The sequence below is a fragment of the Danio rerio genome, chromosome 5 (assembly GCF_052040795.2).
Source record: "Danio rerio strain M-AB ecotype USA chromosome 5, GRCz13ab, whole genome shotgun sequence".
NCBI classification, from domain to species: Eukaryota; Metazoa; Chordata; class Actinopteri; order Cypriniformes; family Danionidae; genus Danio; species Danio rerio.
Window position 1 is genome coordinate 43,765,489 of NC_141025.1, and position 15,038 is coordinate 43,780,526.

The window sequence follows — 15,038 nt, forward strand, 5'->3', positions numbered from 1 at the left end:
GTTCCACAATGATGCATATGCCTGTTTATAATGTGATGTCCTACATAGTTTATGGATTCTACTCCATACAAATCTTGAGTGTATGGTCACTGGGTTTGATTCCCATTTAGTTCCAGAACATTGTGAGAGAATGTCAATCGGGTGGAATGGTGATGCTAATTTTCCTCCATTTCTATCCAATCCAGCTCTGAATCTGTCTCTCCCTAGTGCTTGGCCAGCTTGGTCATTTCAAAACAAAGGTTGAACATCCTTACATCAGGCAAACCAAGGCCTCCCCTATCTCTTGGGGAGCAAAGTTTACTCATTTTGATCCTGGGTTTTTTACCTTTCCAGAGAAAGTCCTTTATCATCATATCATATCTTTTGAAAATAGAATCTGGGATCTTCATAGGCATCATCATTGATATATAATTAAATTGTGGTGCAATTACCATTTTAACAGCATTAATTCTACCCCATAGTGAAAGCTTCAGCTGTTTCTATTTGTCAATATTATGTTTTATCCTTGTCAGCAATGGATCATAATTTAACATCATTATTTCATTTAAATTCTGAGTCAATTTATCCCCAAATATTTCATTTCTTTGGGAAGCCACTTAAAGCCAAATTGTGTTACTACATGTGAATGACAGGTTTTGGATACTGGCATAGCCTCTGATTTTTTCCAATTTATTTTATATCCTGATACGTCTGAATATTGTTGTATTCTGTTCATTAATGGAGGTAAAGATTTGATTGGGTCATTGGATAGTAATAAAATATCATCTGCATACAGCATCAATTTGTTTGACTTACTGTCCTTTACCCCCCCTAACACCTCTAATGTTTGTATCTGCCCGAATCATAACGGCTAGAGGCTCTAATACTATGGTAAACAAAACTGGGGACAATGGACATCCTTGACAAGTACCTCTGCCATTTGTAATCACTGCTGCTTTAGAGTTTTTATATAATAAATTAATCCAGGATGTAAAAGTATTGCCAAATCCAAACCTTGACAGGGCTGAGGCCAAAAAGTCCCTTTCAACCCTGTCAAAGGCCTTTTCAGCATCCAGAGATATAGCTGCAATTGGAGTATTGTCTGAATAATTTAACCACATCAAATGCACCATTTTTCTCACATTATCTGCCGAGGACCTCCCCTTAATAAAGCCCACCTGGTCTTTATGAATTATACTGGGTAAAACCTTTTCCAGCCGAGAGGCCAGTATTTTTGCCAACACCTTACAGTCAACATTGATAAGGCTTATTGGCCTATAGTTTGCAGGATCAGTTACGTCTTTGTCTTTTTTGGGTATCAGTGTTATCAATGCTTCCATGAAAGTATTTGTTAATTTCCCAATATGCAGTGCCTCTATGAAAACTTGGGTTAGAATTGGGGCCAGTGTATCGATACATTTTTTATAATACTTAAATGGAAAACCATCCACCCCTGGCGATTTTCCAGATTTCATTGAAGCTATTGCAGCCTTAACCTCCTCCTGTATGATGGGAAGATCTAATGACTCTGCTTGTAATCTATCTAATTTAGGTAGATTTATATTTGAAATTTTTTTTCTCAATTTTACTTCATCTAGACTACATGAGGATGTATATAGGTGTTCGTAAAAGTTCTGAAACACCTCATTTATGTCCTTTTGTAAAGAGACCATTGTATTTCCTCTCTTGATTGCTGGAATAACATTTGCAACAATTTGTTGTTTTAATTTTCTGGACAAGAGCTTATCAGCTTTTTCACCTCCCTCATAGAACTTAGTTCGTAGTCTAAATAGTGCATATTCCGCCCTTTTGTTAAATATCTCATGTAATTGAAATTTATATTTACAAATATCCTGATATAAATAATCAGAGTATTGACTCGCCAATTCTTTTTCCAATTTGGCTTTTTATTAAAGTTCTTCTCTCTTTCATCTTTCTGGAAGCATGTGCAATGAGTTTCCCTTTTATGTATGCTTTAGAGGCATCCCACACTGTGGCTAGCCTTTCAGTACTTCCCAGACCTATATTCACGATTCCACATAAATCAGCATGCAAAAAATACATTACTTCCTTTTCTTCATAGCAAATTAACATGCAACTTGACTGTTGCATAAAATTAATAACGTTAAATAACAAAATGGGATTTAATCAACAAGCAAGTTAAATATATTTAAATAAGATGAAAATGAAAGCACTAAGGACTGAAACCAGCTCAAATGGTATTGAATCAAACGGGTTACAGTGATGTACACATGTTCAAATACGTCATGTTTGAAAAAGCCTATTTTAAAGGTGTTTTGACAGTTTAGAGCCACCGTACAAGCAAACAGCTAAATATATATAGTACGTTTAGAAAATGCGGCACAGATTCATCCTATTTGGCGTTTTAGATTCTGTTGAACATGAAGCTGCTGCTTGTCAATCAGACAACGCTTCTGCGCTTGTTCTTGCTGTCAATTGCGGGGATAATGATCAATGAAAAGTTTATGGTAAACCGCTGTGGGTTTCACTTAACTGTAGATCAGAGTCAGATTTTCATACAAAACCTGCATTGAGCTGACTTTATGGCAAACACAGAGCTGAATATAAAGACAGAATGAGCGGCTGGTCGAGAGCCTCTATGACTGGATTCACCTCTCCCTCGTGCTACAGTGTGTGTGTGTGTGTGTGTGTGTGTGCGCGCGGTGACAGCTCGCGCTCGTAATAATCAATATGAATATTCCGATTAAACTGAACACATCTTACATCAACATGACAAGCAACGCGTTGATAATAACAAATAATCAGATTACAAACAACCGTTATGTTTACATGTGTTGTAAAATGTGCGGGTCGAGCTGCAGTTTGGGGTGTGTGTGTGAAGTGGAGAGGGAGAGGGAGAGAGAAAGAAGGAGCAGTTTTTGGGCATTGAGACCAAGTGTGCCGCAAGCCTACGTTTGAGTGAAGGTTTCGGCCGTTAGATCGCCCCCTGGGGGCTGGCTGCAGTACAAGTCATAAAGCCCGCCTCCTCCGTGTTAATGAAGGAGACTTGAGCCCAAATAAAAAAAAATATTACACTTGCAATAAAATGTCCCGAAAGATAGTTCTGGTGGATTAAGGCACTGGTTATTGTGCTGAAATAGGTGGAGATCTTCATTTTTGTAAACAGTTTGTTTTTAGCAGTAATTTAATGCTGGGCGTGTCATCGTGATTGACAGCTGTGATTGACAGTTTCTCAAAGCGCGGCGTCTGAGCTTCGGCAGGAGACTGAAGTAGACTGAAATGTTATTATTCGATTTCTGTGATATTTTACCATGACAAAATGAGTTCAGCAGTAAACTATAGTTTCTGACATACATGATCCTGGTGGAACACTGTTTATTCGCTAAGTTCAGGGCTTTTTTCGGGCTTTATTAGTTTGCTGATACACGCCTAGCCCCCCAGATAGCAAAACACAGTTCCGGCTAGATTCTCGCCTGCCGGAGACTTATCTCTTAGAGCTCAGACTGACTAATGTTACCTCTGCTGGACCTACTTCGGATGCCTGGACTCACTGCCCGATTCCAGTCCGAGTCAATCGAGCCAGATGCGGCGGTCGAGCGAGCAGTCGCTGCCGCATGCGAGCCGGAATCAGCCCGCGACGCCGCGAGTAAGTTGTGCGCTGCGGCCTGGAGCTGGCGCGATTGAATATATAAAACCCTCATATTTGTTAACGTTATTACATCCATTTGTGTTGATATGACAGCAAACGCATGCTGAGAAGTTCGGGGGGCGTAGTTGATTTTACATAAAGCGTTTGATTGGAAGCTCGACTCTGCTCATTTTCGCGGCTCCTCCTCTGGCTCCATCAGACAATCCTTCTGCGCATGTCTGGCTCCAATTTCAGCAGTCTTTTGCGACAGTTTGTGCCCGTCAAGCAGGCGTTTTGCCCTCAAGGCGTTCAATGGGAAAAAGGGCTGTCGCGTCGTCCATATTTTTTACAGTCATTGATTGAGACTAATATTATTCGGCCCTGGAGTAATAAGTTAAGATCCCCTGCTATCTCTACACAACAAAGAGATTAAATAAGATTAGATTAGATTCAACTTTATTGTCATTACACATGTACAAGTACAATGCAACGAAATGCAGTTTAGGTCTAACCAGCAGTGCAATAGCAGCGAGTGCAGGATACAGGAATAAGTTATAAAGTGCAGTTATAGAAAACTATGGTGATATTTACAGATGGATGTACTATGAACATTATATACAGGTTGGATAAGCTATGAACAGATTTACAATATATGAATATATGTGCGGGTTGCTATTAATAATCAGTAGTGTGCAGATAGATAAACATGATTACAAGTGTATATGTATAGTGGGTGTGTACATAATTACAAATGCCCATATGCAGTGGGTATGTACAGTTTAATAAGTAAAAAGTTCAATGTGGTGCAGTAAATGTGCACATTTTAAACATGCAAATGTTAAACAGTGCAGTTATTGCGAGGAGTTTAAGTTAGAGGAGAGTGGGGGTGTATTGGAGGGGGGCAAAAGAGTCAGTGTGGGGCAGAGTTCAGGAGGGAGACAGCTCTAGGGAAAAAGCTGTTCTTCAGTCTGCTGGTTTTTGTCCGGGGGAGCCTGAAGCGCCTGCCAGAGGGCAGGAGAGAAAACAGTCTGTGAGCAGGGTGAGAGGTGTCCTTCAGAATACTGCGTGCTCGGCACAAACAGTGTTTCTTCTGGATGTCCTCTATGGCTGGCAGTGTGGTCCCTGTAATGCGTTGGGCAGTTTTCACCACCCGCTGCAGTGCCTTACGCTCAGCAACAGAGCAGCTTCCATACCAGACTGTGACACAGTTTGTCAGAATGCTCTCTATTGTGCAGCGGTAGAAGTTCACCAAGACGGCTGATGAAAGCTGGTTTATGGAACAAAATCAATGCCTAAAGTCTTGAATTAAAAAGCTTGTTGAATATCACAAACTGAAAAAAATAATACACCGTATTAACAAGTTCTTGCATTTTAATGACTTGAATTCCAGGGTTTGTATTTTTAGGTCCTGAAATTTAACATATCTGTATGTTTAAGCTTTGAATATTTCAACGAAAAATATTTCAAACACGTTTTCATACTTTAAAATTCAATAATTCATATTCAATTTTCAGATTTCACTTACAAAATATTCAATACCCTTTAAAAATACGATGTATAATATTCAAAAGGTAATTTTCAGTTCATTTTATTTCAGTTCAAATATTCGCTTCCATAAATTCAGTGGATCAAATTCGACTGTTAAAATTCAACATTACATCCGGGAACTGCAGGATAAGCAATAGATTGCAGATTGAAGATCGCCAGCTGCTCTAGCTTTCACCAGCAGGTGGAGATGGAATAATGTAAGATTTTTAACCCAGTAAACAGGCGAGAAAAAGGCTATTAAAGGCACAAAAGTAGCATTTAATATTAATATCAATGCTTTGGACATTATAAATGATAAAAAAGTATGAGTAAAATGAGTAAATGAGGTTTTAGTCATCTATATTTGCCCTTATGTAACGGAAGTCAGCTGGTGATCGCGTAAAGCTCAGTTCTCGGATCCAGGGACAGACGTTGTTCTGCAGTCTTATCGGAGCTTGTCTCCCATGCCGGCTCGCTCCCTGCTCGGACCGGTGCAGTTACTTGCACATAAACCGTCTTTTGATGAATATGATGTTACACATTGTCTATCATTATTGACTCTTTCTTCCATAGACGCGAAGATTATATTGACAGCTAAAGAATATAAACGTAAGAGAAACAGGAGAGGAAATATTATAATAATACAACATAGATAAACATTGACAGGGCTAAGAACAATTACGAACAAAGATATTCAAAAGCAGAGAGATTTTATGAGAATGTCACACAAAACAGTTTACTTGGAAATGTTAAACAGTGTTCAGGTATGATTTAAGGTTGGTTATGGATGGGGCGTGTAATTTAAAATAATTTAACAAAACGTGCGAATGCATTAAAGGAGCGTCTTCAGTTATTATTTAAACGCAGCTATGTTAAGATTGGGATAGATTATATAATTTCATTATTTAAATTATGATTGTTAATATTAATATTTTATGATATGTATTTGGGCTATTGCGCTTAAATAAGTCATCCGTGATTCTAAATTAATATTTCTATTTATCCTTTTTATCTATCACTTTGTTATCGTCTTTCTCTTCTTTTTGTCTATTTTTTGTGGTTCTGCCACGGTTACGTTTGCAAAATGTCTTTAGTTTGTCCAGATTATTGCTTTTCCTCTAAAATAGAGACGAAACAGAAGGAAAATTAATGAATTGATGAATGAAATGATTGACGTTTTTATGCATGTGCGGTGCGGCTTGCACACGACAAAGACGAACGAGTGGCCGCGAGCTCCGGTGACCAGTCAGAGCCAGCGCCGCATATCAAACTGAATTAGAGATGCTGGATGGCTGCCAATATATGATAGGAATTCTTACGAAGTTTCAGATGATATCTGGGCTTGTGCATAATAATGTAAAATAAAAGTGAAAGTCATGACATTTGGCCAAGCATAAGAATAGCCTGAGTGTTTCGATTATTATCATGTCATGCTTGGGATTATATGAATAACACCTCGCTGTTTACCATTTCCGAAAGTGGAGCTGACGTCGGCGCGAAATTGCTTGTATAATTGTAAAAAGAGTGATGAATATTAATGGATTTCTTATATCTGTCATTTCTGATAATATAATTGATTTAACTAGTGTGAGAGTATCACATTTAGCAAAAATGCATCCAGAATCCTAAACCAATAACTTTGTCAAGCAAAAATTATGATTGTATAGGCTACTGATTTTTTTTTAAAACAAGAAAAAAAGAAACTATTAGCTACCCTAGCAATTGTTTATTTAAATATGATCATCTCAAAATATAAAATAAAAACATAATGGTTTGACTTTGTGAAATCATAAAACAGATTTGCAGAAAAGAGTTAATAGAATAAATGAGCAAATACATTCTCTCCAGTAGATGGCGATTACAGCTCAGTAATAATCCCATAATGATGAACAGAGCTGCTTTGCAGGAACCCCTCAACCACGCATGTCAAACCACGCATTCTAAACATTAATCTTATGAAACAGGCTCAAGTGACAACTATATTAAATTTAAACCAGTTTAAATAAGTTTATATGTTTAATAACTGCAAAAAAGATCAGCATTGCTAATCATAAAATACAAACGGTTGCTGAAAATTTATAAATAATGGTTTTCTCATTTAATACTGAAAACAAATTAAAGTCAGTTATAACTGCCTATTATCAAACCACAGGCAACTCATTTTATTACTTAATTGGCTGCGACATTGCCATTTGCGTTAATACATTTCTCGTCTATAGGCTACATAACAATAAAACAATATTCTGGACAAACTAAGACATTTTGCAAACGTTTAACCGTGGCAGAACCCCAAAAATTAGAAAAAAAGAAGAAAAAGACAGGCAGAGTGATAAAAAGGATAAATAGAAATATTAATTTAGAATCACGGATGACTTATTTAAGCGCAATAGCCCAAATACATGTCATAAAATATTAATATTAACAATCATAATTTAAATAATGAAATTATATAATCTATCCCAATCTTGACATAGCTGCGTTTAAATAATAACTGAAGACGCTCCTTTAATGCATTCGCACGTTTTGTTAAATTATTTTAAATTACACGCCCCATCCATAACCAACCTTAAATCATACCTGAACACTGTTTAACATTTCCAAGTAAACTGTTTTGTGTGACATTCTCATAAAATCTCTCTGCTTTTGAATATCTTTGTTCGTAATTGTTCTTAGCCCTGTCAATGTTTATCTATGTTGTATTATTATAATATTTCCTCTCCTGTTTCTCTTACGTTTATATTCTTTAGCTGTCAATATAATCTTCGCGTCTATGGAAGAAAGAGTCAATAATGATAGACAATGTGTAACATCATATTCATCAAAAGACGGTTTATGTGCAAGTAACTGCACCGGTCCGAGCAGGGAGCGAGCCGGCATGGGAGACAAGCTCCGATAAGACTGCAGAACAACGTCTGTCCCTGGATCCGAGAACTGAGCTTTACGCGATCACCAGCTGACTTCCGTTACATAAGGGCAAATATAGATGACTAAAACCTCATTTACTCATTTTACTCATACTTTTTTATCATTTATAATGTCCAAAGCATTGATATTAATATTAAATGCTACTTTTGTGCCTTTAATAGCCTTTTTCTCGCCTGTTTACTGGGTTAAAAATCTTACATTATTCCATCTCCACCTGCTGGTGAAAGCTAGAGCAGCTGGCGATCTTCAATCTGCAATCTATTGCTTATCCTGCAGTTCCCGGATGTAATGTTGAATTTTAACAGTCGAATTTGATCCACTGAATTTATGGAAGCGAATATTTGAACTGAAATAAAATGAACTGAAAATTACCTTTTGAATATTATACATTGTATTTTTAAAGGGTATTGAATATTTTGTAAGTGAAATCTGAAAATTGAATATGAATTATTGAATTTTAAAGTATGAAAACGTGTTTGAAATATTTTTCGTTGAAATATTCAAAGCTTAAACATACAGATATGTTAAATTTCAGGACCTAAAAATACAAACCCTGGAATTCAAGTCATTAAAATGCAAGAACTTGTTAATACGGTGTATTATTTTTTTCAGTTTGTGATATTCAACAAGCTTTTTAATTCAAGACTTTAGGCATTGATTTTGTTCCATACTGGTTCTTCTTCAGTTGCCTTAAGAAGAATAGGCGCTGGTGAGCCTTCTTGATCAGGCTGGAGGTGTTGGTGGACCAGGAAAGGTCCTTTGAGATGTGGGTCCCCAGGAACTTAAAGATTGAGACAGGCTCAACGGCCATCCCATTTATGTGGATGGGATCATGTGAGCCTGTTCGTCCCTTTCTGAAGTCCACAATGAGCTCCTTGGTCTTGTTGGTGTTAAGGAGCAGATTATTGTCGGTGCACCAAGTGGCCAGATGCTGTATCTCCTCCCTGTAGGCCGTCTACATTGTTGCTGATTAGACCAATCACTGTGGTGTCATCTGCAAATTTGATGATGGTGTTGGATCTATTAACAGGCCTACAATCAACGGTAAAAAGGGAGTAGAGGAAGGGGCTCAGCACACAGCCCTGTGGTACACCAGTGTTGAGTGTGACGGTGGTGGAGCAGATGTGGCCTGATCTAACATTCTGAGGTCTGTTAGTCAGAAAGTCCTTAATCCAGTTGCAGAGTGATGTGTCGATATCCAGGTTCCGTAGTTTGATCAGTAACTTGGAGGGTATGACAGTGTTGAATGCTGAGCTGAAGTCCACAAACAGCATTCGCGCATAAGTGTTTTTATTGTCCAGGTGTGTGAGTACATAGTGCAGTGCTATAGAGACTGCATCATCTGTGCTCCTGTTGCCACGGTAAGCAAACTGATGTGGGTCCAGTGTGGAGGGCAAAGAGTCTTTTAGATGTGCCTGGACCAACCGCTCAAAACACTTCATGATGATGGGTGTGAGTGCTACAGGCCGGTAGTCATTCAGGCATGTTGGGCTGGAGTGTTTGGGCACTGGCACAATAGAGGTGGTTTTAAAGCATGTTGGCACAGCTGCTAGGTTGAGCGACAGGTTGAAAATTTCTGTGAATACCCCAGCGAGCTGTTCTGCACATACTTTGAGGACACGCCCAGGAATAGCGTCTGGTCCAGCAGCCTTACGCCCATTGATATGACTCAGTGCAGTGTGTACTTCTGAGGAGGTGAGTGTGATAGGTGAGTGGTCGGTGGAGGAAGTGATCCTGGTTTAGGGTTCTTTATTGTCTCTATCAAAGCGGGCATAAAAGTCATTTAGCTCGTTCAGGAAGGAGACGTCAGTGACTGTGGGTGTGGACTGGCTGGGTTTGTAGTTGGTGATGGCCTGGATGCCCTGCCACATGCGCCGAGGATCAGAGTTGGAAAAGTGTTCCTCTAGCTTAAGCTTGTAGCAGTGCTTGGCCTTTTTGATGCCCCTCTTCAGATTAGCCCTGGAAGTGCTGTAGGCCTGTGCATCCCCTGATCTGAAGGCAGTGTTGCGTGCCTTCAGCAGGAGGCGCACCTCCTTGTTCATCCATGGCCTCTGATTCGGCAATGTCTCCCAACGACGACAGAGTCTGTGCACTAAGCTTTGTTAATATAAATGCATAATCCTCCGCCTCTGGTCTTACCGGAGTCATCCGCCGTTCTGTCCGCTCGGAATGTGTGGTGCTTCGTTAGCAATACAGCGTTGTCTGGTATCCCGCTGTTTAGCCATGTTTCTGTGAAAATCATGACGTTACAGTTCCATAATCTTTTGCTGTGGTTGATGCGCAGTCAAATCTCATCCATTTTGTTCACCAGTGACCGTACATTGGCGAGAAAGATGCTGGGTAAAGAGAGCCGGTGTGGTGTTAGCTTTAGCTTAGCTCTTAGCCCGCCGCGCTTCCCCCGTCTTTGTTTACGTTCTCTGCGCGGTCTGCGAGCACTTCCGCCCGGCTGGGCAGGGCGCCCAGCCCGGTGTGTTCTGGCGATCTCATGGATGAGTCGAAGATTGCTAGTAAAACTGTCCGGAATGCACAAACCAATATCCAAAAGCTCCTGTCGGGTGTACGATGTAAAGGCACCACTGTTCTGCACGAACAGACCCGAAATGAGCAGCAATAATACTGCAAAAATGCAGAAACTGGAGAGACCCTGAGCCTCGCGTTGTGCACGCGCCGCCATCTTTGAGACAGAGCAGGAAAGGTTTACAGATGTAATATTTTTCCTGAGGCGATTTAAAGCAAAATACACAATGACACTCAATCAAACACATCTACAATGATAAGGAACACGGTTACTTACTGACTTATTAACGTACAGCAATACCACATGAATAAATGAAAGACTTTGAAGGAACAAACAGTGTGGGAGAGATCCATTATAGTGCACTGGGCAAGTCTGAACAAGTTCCGCTCACGCGTGCGCAGCACTTAAAGATATCGGCCTAATTTAGACATGGGATCGATAACGATAATCTTAAAAATAGCATTTATCGGCCGATAACGATATGGCTGCCGATATATTGTGCATCCCTAATTGCAACACTTACAGTAGGACTACTCTTCTGTATAGTTCTGTAGAGGCGACCGCCACCCCTTGTACTTTTTGGATAGATAGTTAGGACTCGGAAGACTCTTTGTGTGTTTGTTATTTTTAGTTAGTTAGTGTTAGGCAGTTAGATATAGTTTGGGTTTTGTTCTTTTAATTTCTTTTGCGCTGCCCACATCTCTTCTGTCAGCTCTCTTGTTTTTCCCCATCTTTGTATTTGTCCCAGTGTTGTAAATATTGTTAAAGGGGTGGTCCATAATGTAATTTTAAGGCTTGGTTGTGTTTATAAGATGCAAAGCAATGTGTGCTCATGTTTTACTTGAAGGAAATCATATTCTTTATATTCTTTCATATTCGTTATTTTTTTTTTCATAAATCTCACTTTGATTATAAACAGCTTCTCTGCTAACATGAAAACGACTAATATATTTCCTAGTTCCTCGGAAAGACCCGGCCTCAAGTGACTCTGATTGGTCATCTGTCATAATGTGCTGTGATTCGTGGATCAGCTCCACGTCACGCCCATACAAGCACGCGCATTTTGTGCTGTGTAAACATTCAGTCAACTTCCTGCCCTTTATCTAAAATAAAATCTGACAAGTGTCTGTAACAAGTGAAAATGGGGTGAGGCTCCTTTAAGAGAGATTGCCCTTGTGTGTGTTTGTGTGTGTGTCAACAGTCTGTAGACGCGTGTAACACGAGAAGCGCATGTGCGCATGTGACCGATGTTTATTTTTATTTTACTCTGATGCTCAGATTAAGTTCTTTTCTGTAATATACAGTGACACTGTTGACAGAAGAATAAAGCACAAGATGTAGGACGCCACCTGTGTAAGCCTTCATTTATTTTTCTGCTGCTACACGAGTTAGGCCAGCTCTCCTGTATTTTTTTAACCTGCGTTACACAACGTCTTAAACATATATTCGGAATATCATAAATCGTTCACATATCTATTGCAAGTTCATTATCTAAGTAAAATGTAAAATGCATGGAAAAGCTGCGAGAAATACTGCACAGTCGCACACGCACAGAGAGACGCTGCACGCGCTACTGAAGAGAGTGTGTGTGTGTGTGTGTGTGTTTACAGCAGTTTGACTGATAAATATGAATTTGTAGCTTATTCGTTTGTGGTGCCAAACAGCATTTCCCGTTGTTTACGTCTTTGCTACAACATACCATTAATGCTAGACACTGTACATGTCATGATCAATTTAACAAATAAAAACACTTACACGTTGTGAGTCCACAGCTTCTGCTTGTTTGAGTTGCTCATTCTTTGTGGAGATTTTTACCAAATCCTGAACTGGAAGAGATTCTGGAGCTATTTTGTCAAATCATGCTTGCTATGTATATTATAATTCTCTGAAACATAATTATTATTGAACTGTAAGCACTACTGTCTTTGTGTCGTGTCCTTTGGAAGCCCAAGTGCCGAAACAGAAAAAGCTCTGTGGAAATAGCAGCATTTGAACAGAATTTTAGCTCTCTCTGCTGTAACATTACTGTGCCTCTGACCACAGCCTTTAGCTGCGCAGTGTGTGTGTGCGGTAAAAGTACGTTTGTGATCTCACATGGGCCGGAAGTATTTTTTGTAGTTCCCAAAATTCAATCATTGTAGGCTTTGCTAACCTAACTCTGTAAAAGTCAAGGTCTCCCTTTGCATTGAACTTTAAGCGCCTTACATTCAGAGACGCTGTTTATGTTCACACAGCTACATTACACATCAACTAAAGTTTAAAATATGATATCGTAGTGGACCACCTCTTTAATATATACAGTTGAAATCAGAATTATTAGCCCCTTTGAATTTTTAGCGCCCCTGTTTATTTTTTTCCCCAATTTCTGTTTAATGGAGGGAAGATTGTTTCAGCACATTTCTAAGTATAATAGTTTTAAAAACTTATTTCTAATAACGGATTTATGATGACAGTAAATAATATTTTACTTGATATTTTTCAAGACACTTCTATATAGCTTAAAGTGGCATTTAAAGGCTTAACTAGGTTAATTAGGCTAACCAGGCAGGTAAGGGTAATTAGGCAAGTTATTGTATAACAATGGTTTGTTCTGTAGACTATCGAAAAAAAAGGGATCAATAATTTTGTCCCAAAAATGTTTTTTAAAAAATTAAAAACTGCTTTTATTCTAGACGAAATAAAACAAATAAGACTTTCTCCAGAAGAAAAAATATTATCAGACATACTGTGAAAATTTCCTTGCTCTGTTAAAAATCATTTGGGAAATATATATAAAAAAAAAAAATCAAAAGGGGGCTAATTATTCTGACTTCAACTGTATGTACTTTTTTGCCTTTATTTTCTTTATTATTAATTCATTGTTTTTGTTCAGTTTGGGTATTGTAAATAAAGTCAAAATCTTTGGTATCTACTTTGGTTGTCTCTTCCACTTCATTCACTGTTTGTATAAATTCATTTTAAATGCACATAAATGTCAAACCCCACTTTCCCCTAGACAAACATCAGGGGTTTGTAACATTTACAATAATATATACACTATATATATATACACTGTTAACCCTTACTGTAGATTATGCATTAAATAACTGTAAAATAGCCAGTGTTTTGCTGTAATAAAAGGAAACAGTATTTTACTGTAAAAGGAGCAGGATTTGTATGAAATTTTATAGTGCAAAGAATAAATTACAGTAATTTACTTTATGTACCCATTATAGATAGTTACTGTGATAATAAATGGTAAATTACTGCTCAACCAGTACTGCCCCATCTACTCTGATGCTTTATGTTGCTATTTATATATATATATATATATATATATATATATATATATATATATATATATATATATATATATATTATATGAGTGGTGTCAAAATTTATTTTTTTTAACGTGTTAATTATTTCAAATTAATCGCATGCATTAACGCATTAAAAAAAATTAACGCAATTAACGCAGTTGCCTTTTTTTTTTTCCCTGTTGTGGCCAGGGGCAGACCGGGCAGTTTCCTGTTGGGTCGACATACTTTTTGGGCCGGGCTGATCATCTTCTTCATTCTTCTTATAAAACACAGCAGACTGTCATGTTTTTCTCCCTAAGTGATTGACGAGCTGTCACGCTCCTGTGAGCTGTCACGCTCTGAAAGTGAGATGTTTCTTTTCCGGACAGAGCGGCCCATGTGACATAATCTGCAGCCCATTGGTTCTTTTCTTGATTGACATTGGGCTGACCCAATCACAAACTTCAATGTTGGGCTCTGTGTAACGTAGGTGTTTATTTGTCAGGCGCGAGAGAGCAGAAGCGGAAAGCAGGCATTTGCCTTTCGCGTCTGCACTCTGCAGTGTGCAGCGGGGCACAGATCAATATATTCCTGTCTGTTCTATCTAGTTACCTATTTGTCCATATAAATATACTTTTATTCTTTATTTTTAATCGGCACCAAGGCCCGCGGCAACTTCCTCCTATGCTGTTATGCTCCTATTTCACAAATGATAAAGAATGTCTGCTTCTCAAGCACTATGAGGGGTGTCAGTCATGTATTTTAAGATGCACTCGGTCAGAAGACAATCGCATGAGATATCATGACATTGTGTTTTTGATCGTCAGCATGATGTAGGCTTATAGTGACAATAATATTTATACAATATGGATATTATAATGATATTTATACATGACCAAACTAGTGTGCAACTTAAGCAGCTTATTTTAACATTTAGTTTTGTAGTTCTGCCCAGAAAAAATATTTGTTGCATTTTTCAATTGTTTAAGTTCATTTGATTGACAATGTAAAAGCTGTTAGCTACGTTTGATGTTTTATTGTTGAGTTAAAAATTTATTTAAGGGTTTCTGATACATTGCTTTTATTATTTATCTTTATTTTATTAATCAACATTAACTGTGTGCATCAGCAGGCAGTTTTTGTTGTGTTCATTATTTATTAGGCTCCCTCAAAACACACAGGCACCCACATTTCCAGTGTG

The 15,038-nt window shown here is 38.4% G+C and overlaps 3 protein-coding genes and 1 long non-coding RNA gene across 9 annotated transcripts in view; 2 read left to right on the forward strand and 2 right to left on the reverse strand.

Annotated features, from left to right (window-relative positions):
- The window catches only part of LOC141385583 (uncharacterized), a 607,868-nt gene that overhangs the window by 292,856 nt on the left and 299,974 nt on the right, over window positions 1-15,038 (reverse strand). The gene's annotated exons all lie outside the window — the stretch shown is intronic.
- Window positions 1-15,038, reverse strand: part of LOC147844105 (uncharacterized) — a 60,322-nt gene that overhangs the window by 31,015 nt on the left and 14,269 nt on the right. The window lies entirely within an intron of this gene.
- The window catches only part of LOC147844106 (serine/threonine-protein kinase pim-3-like), a 151,754-nt gene that overhangs the window by 27,636 nt on the left and 109,080 nt on the right, over window positions 1-15,038 (forward strand). The window lies entirely within an intron of this gene.
- Window positions 4,987-15,038, forward strand: part of rufy3 (RUN and FYVE domain containing 3) — an 881,807-nt gene continuing 871,755 nt past the window's right edge. Inside the window, exon 1 of the mRNA XM_087251873.1 lies at window positions 4,987-5,937. The gene's annotated coding sequence lies outside the window, so the exon portion shown is untranslated. The remainder of the gene's footprint in view (window positions 5,938-15,038) is intronic.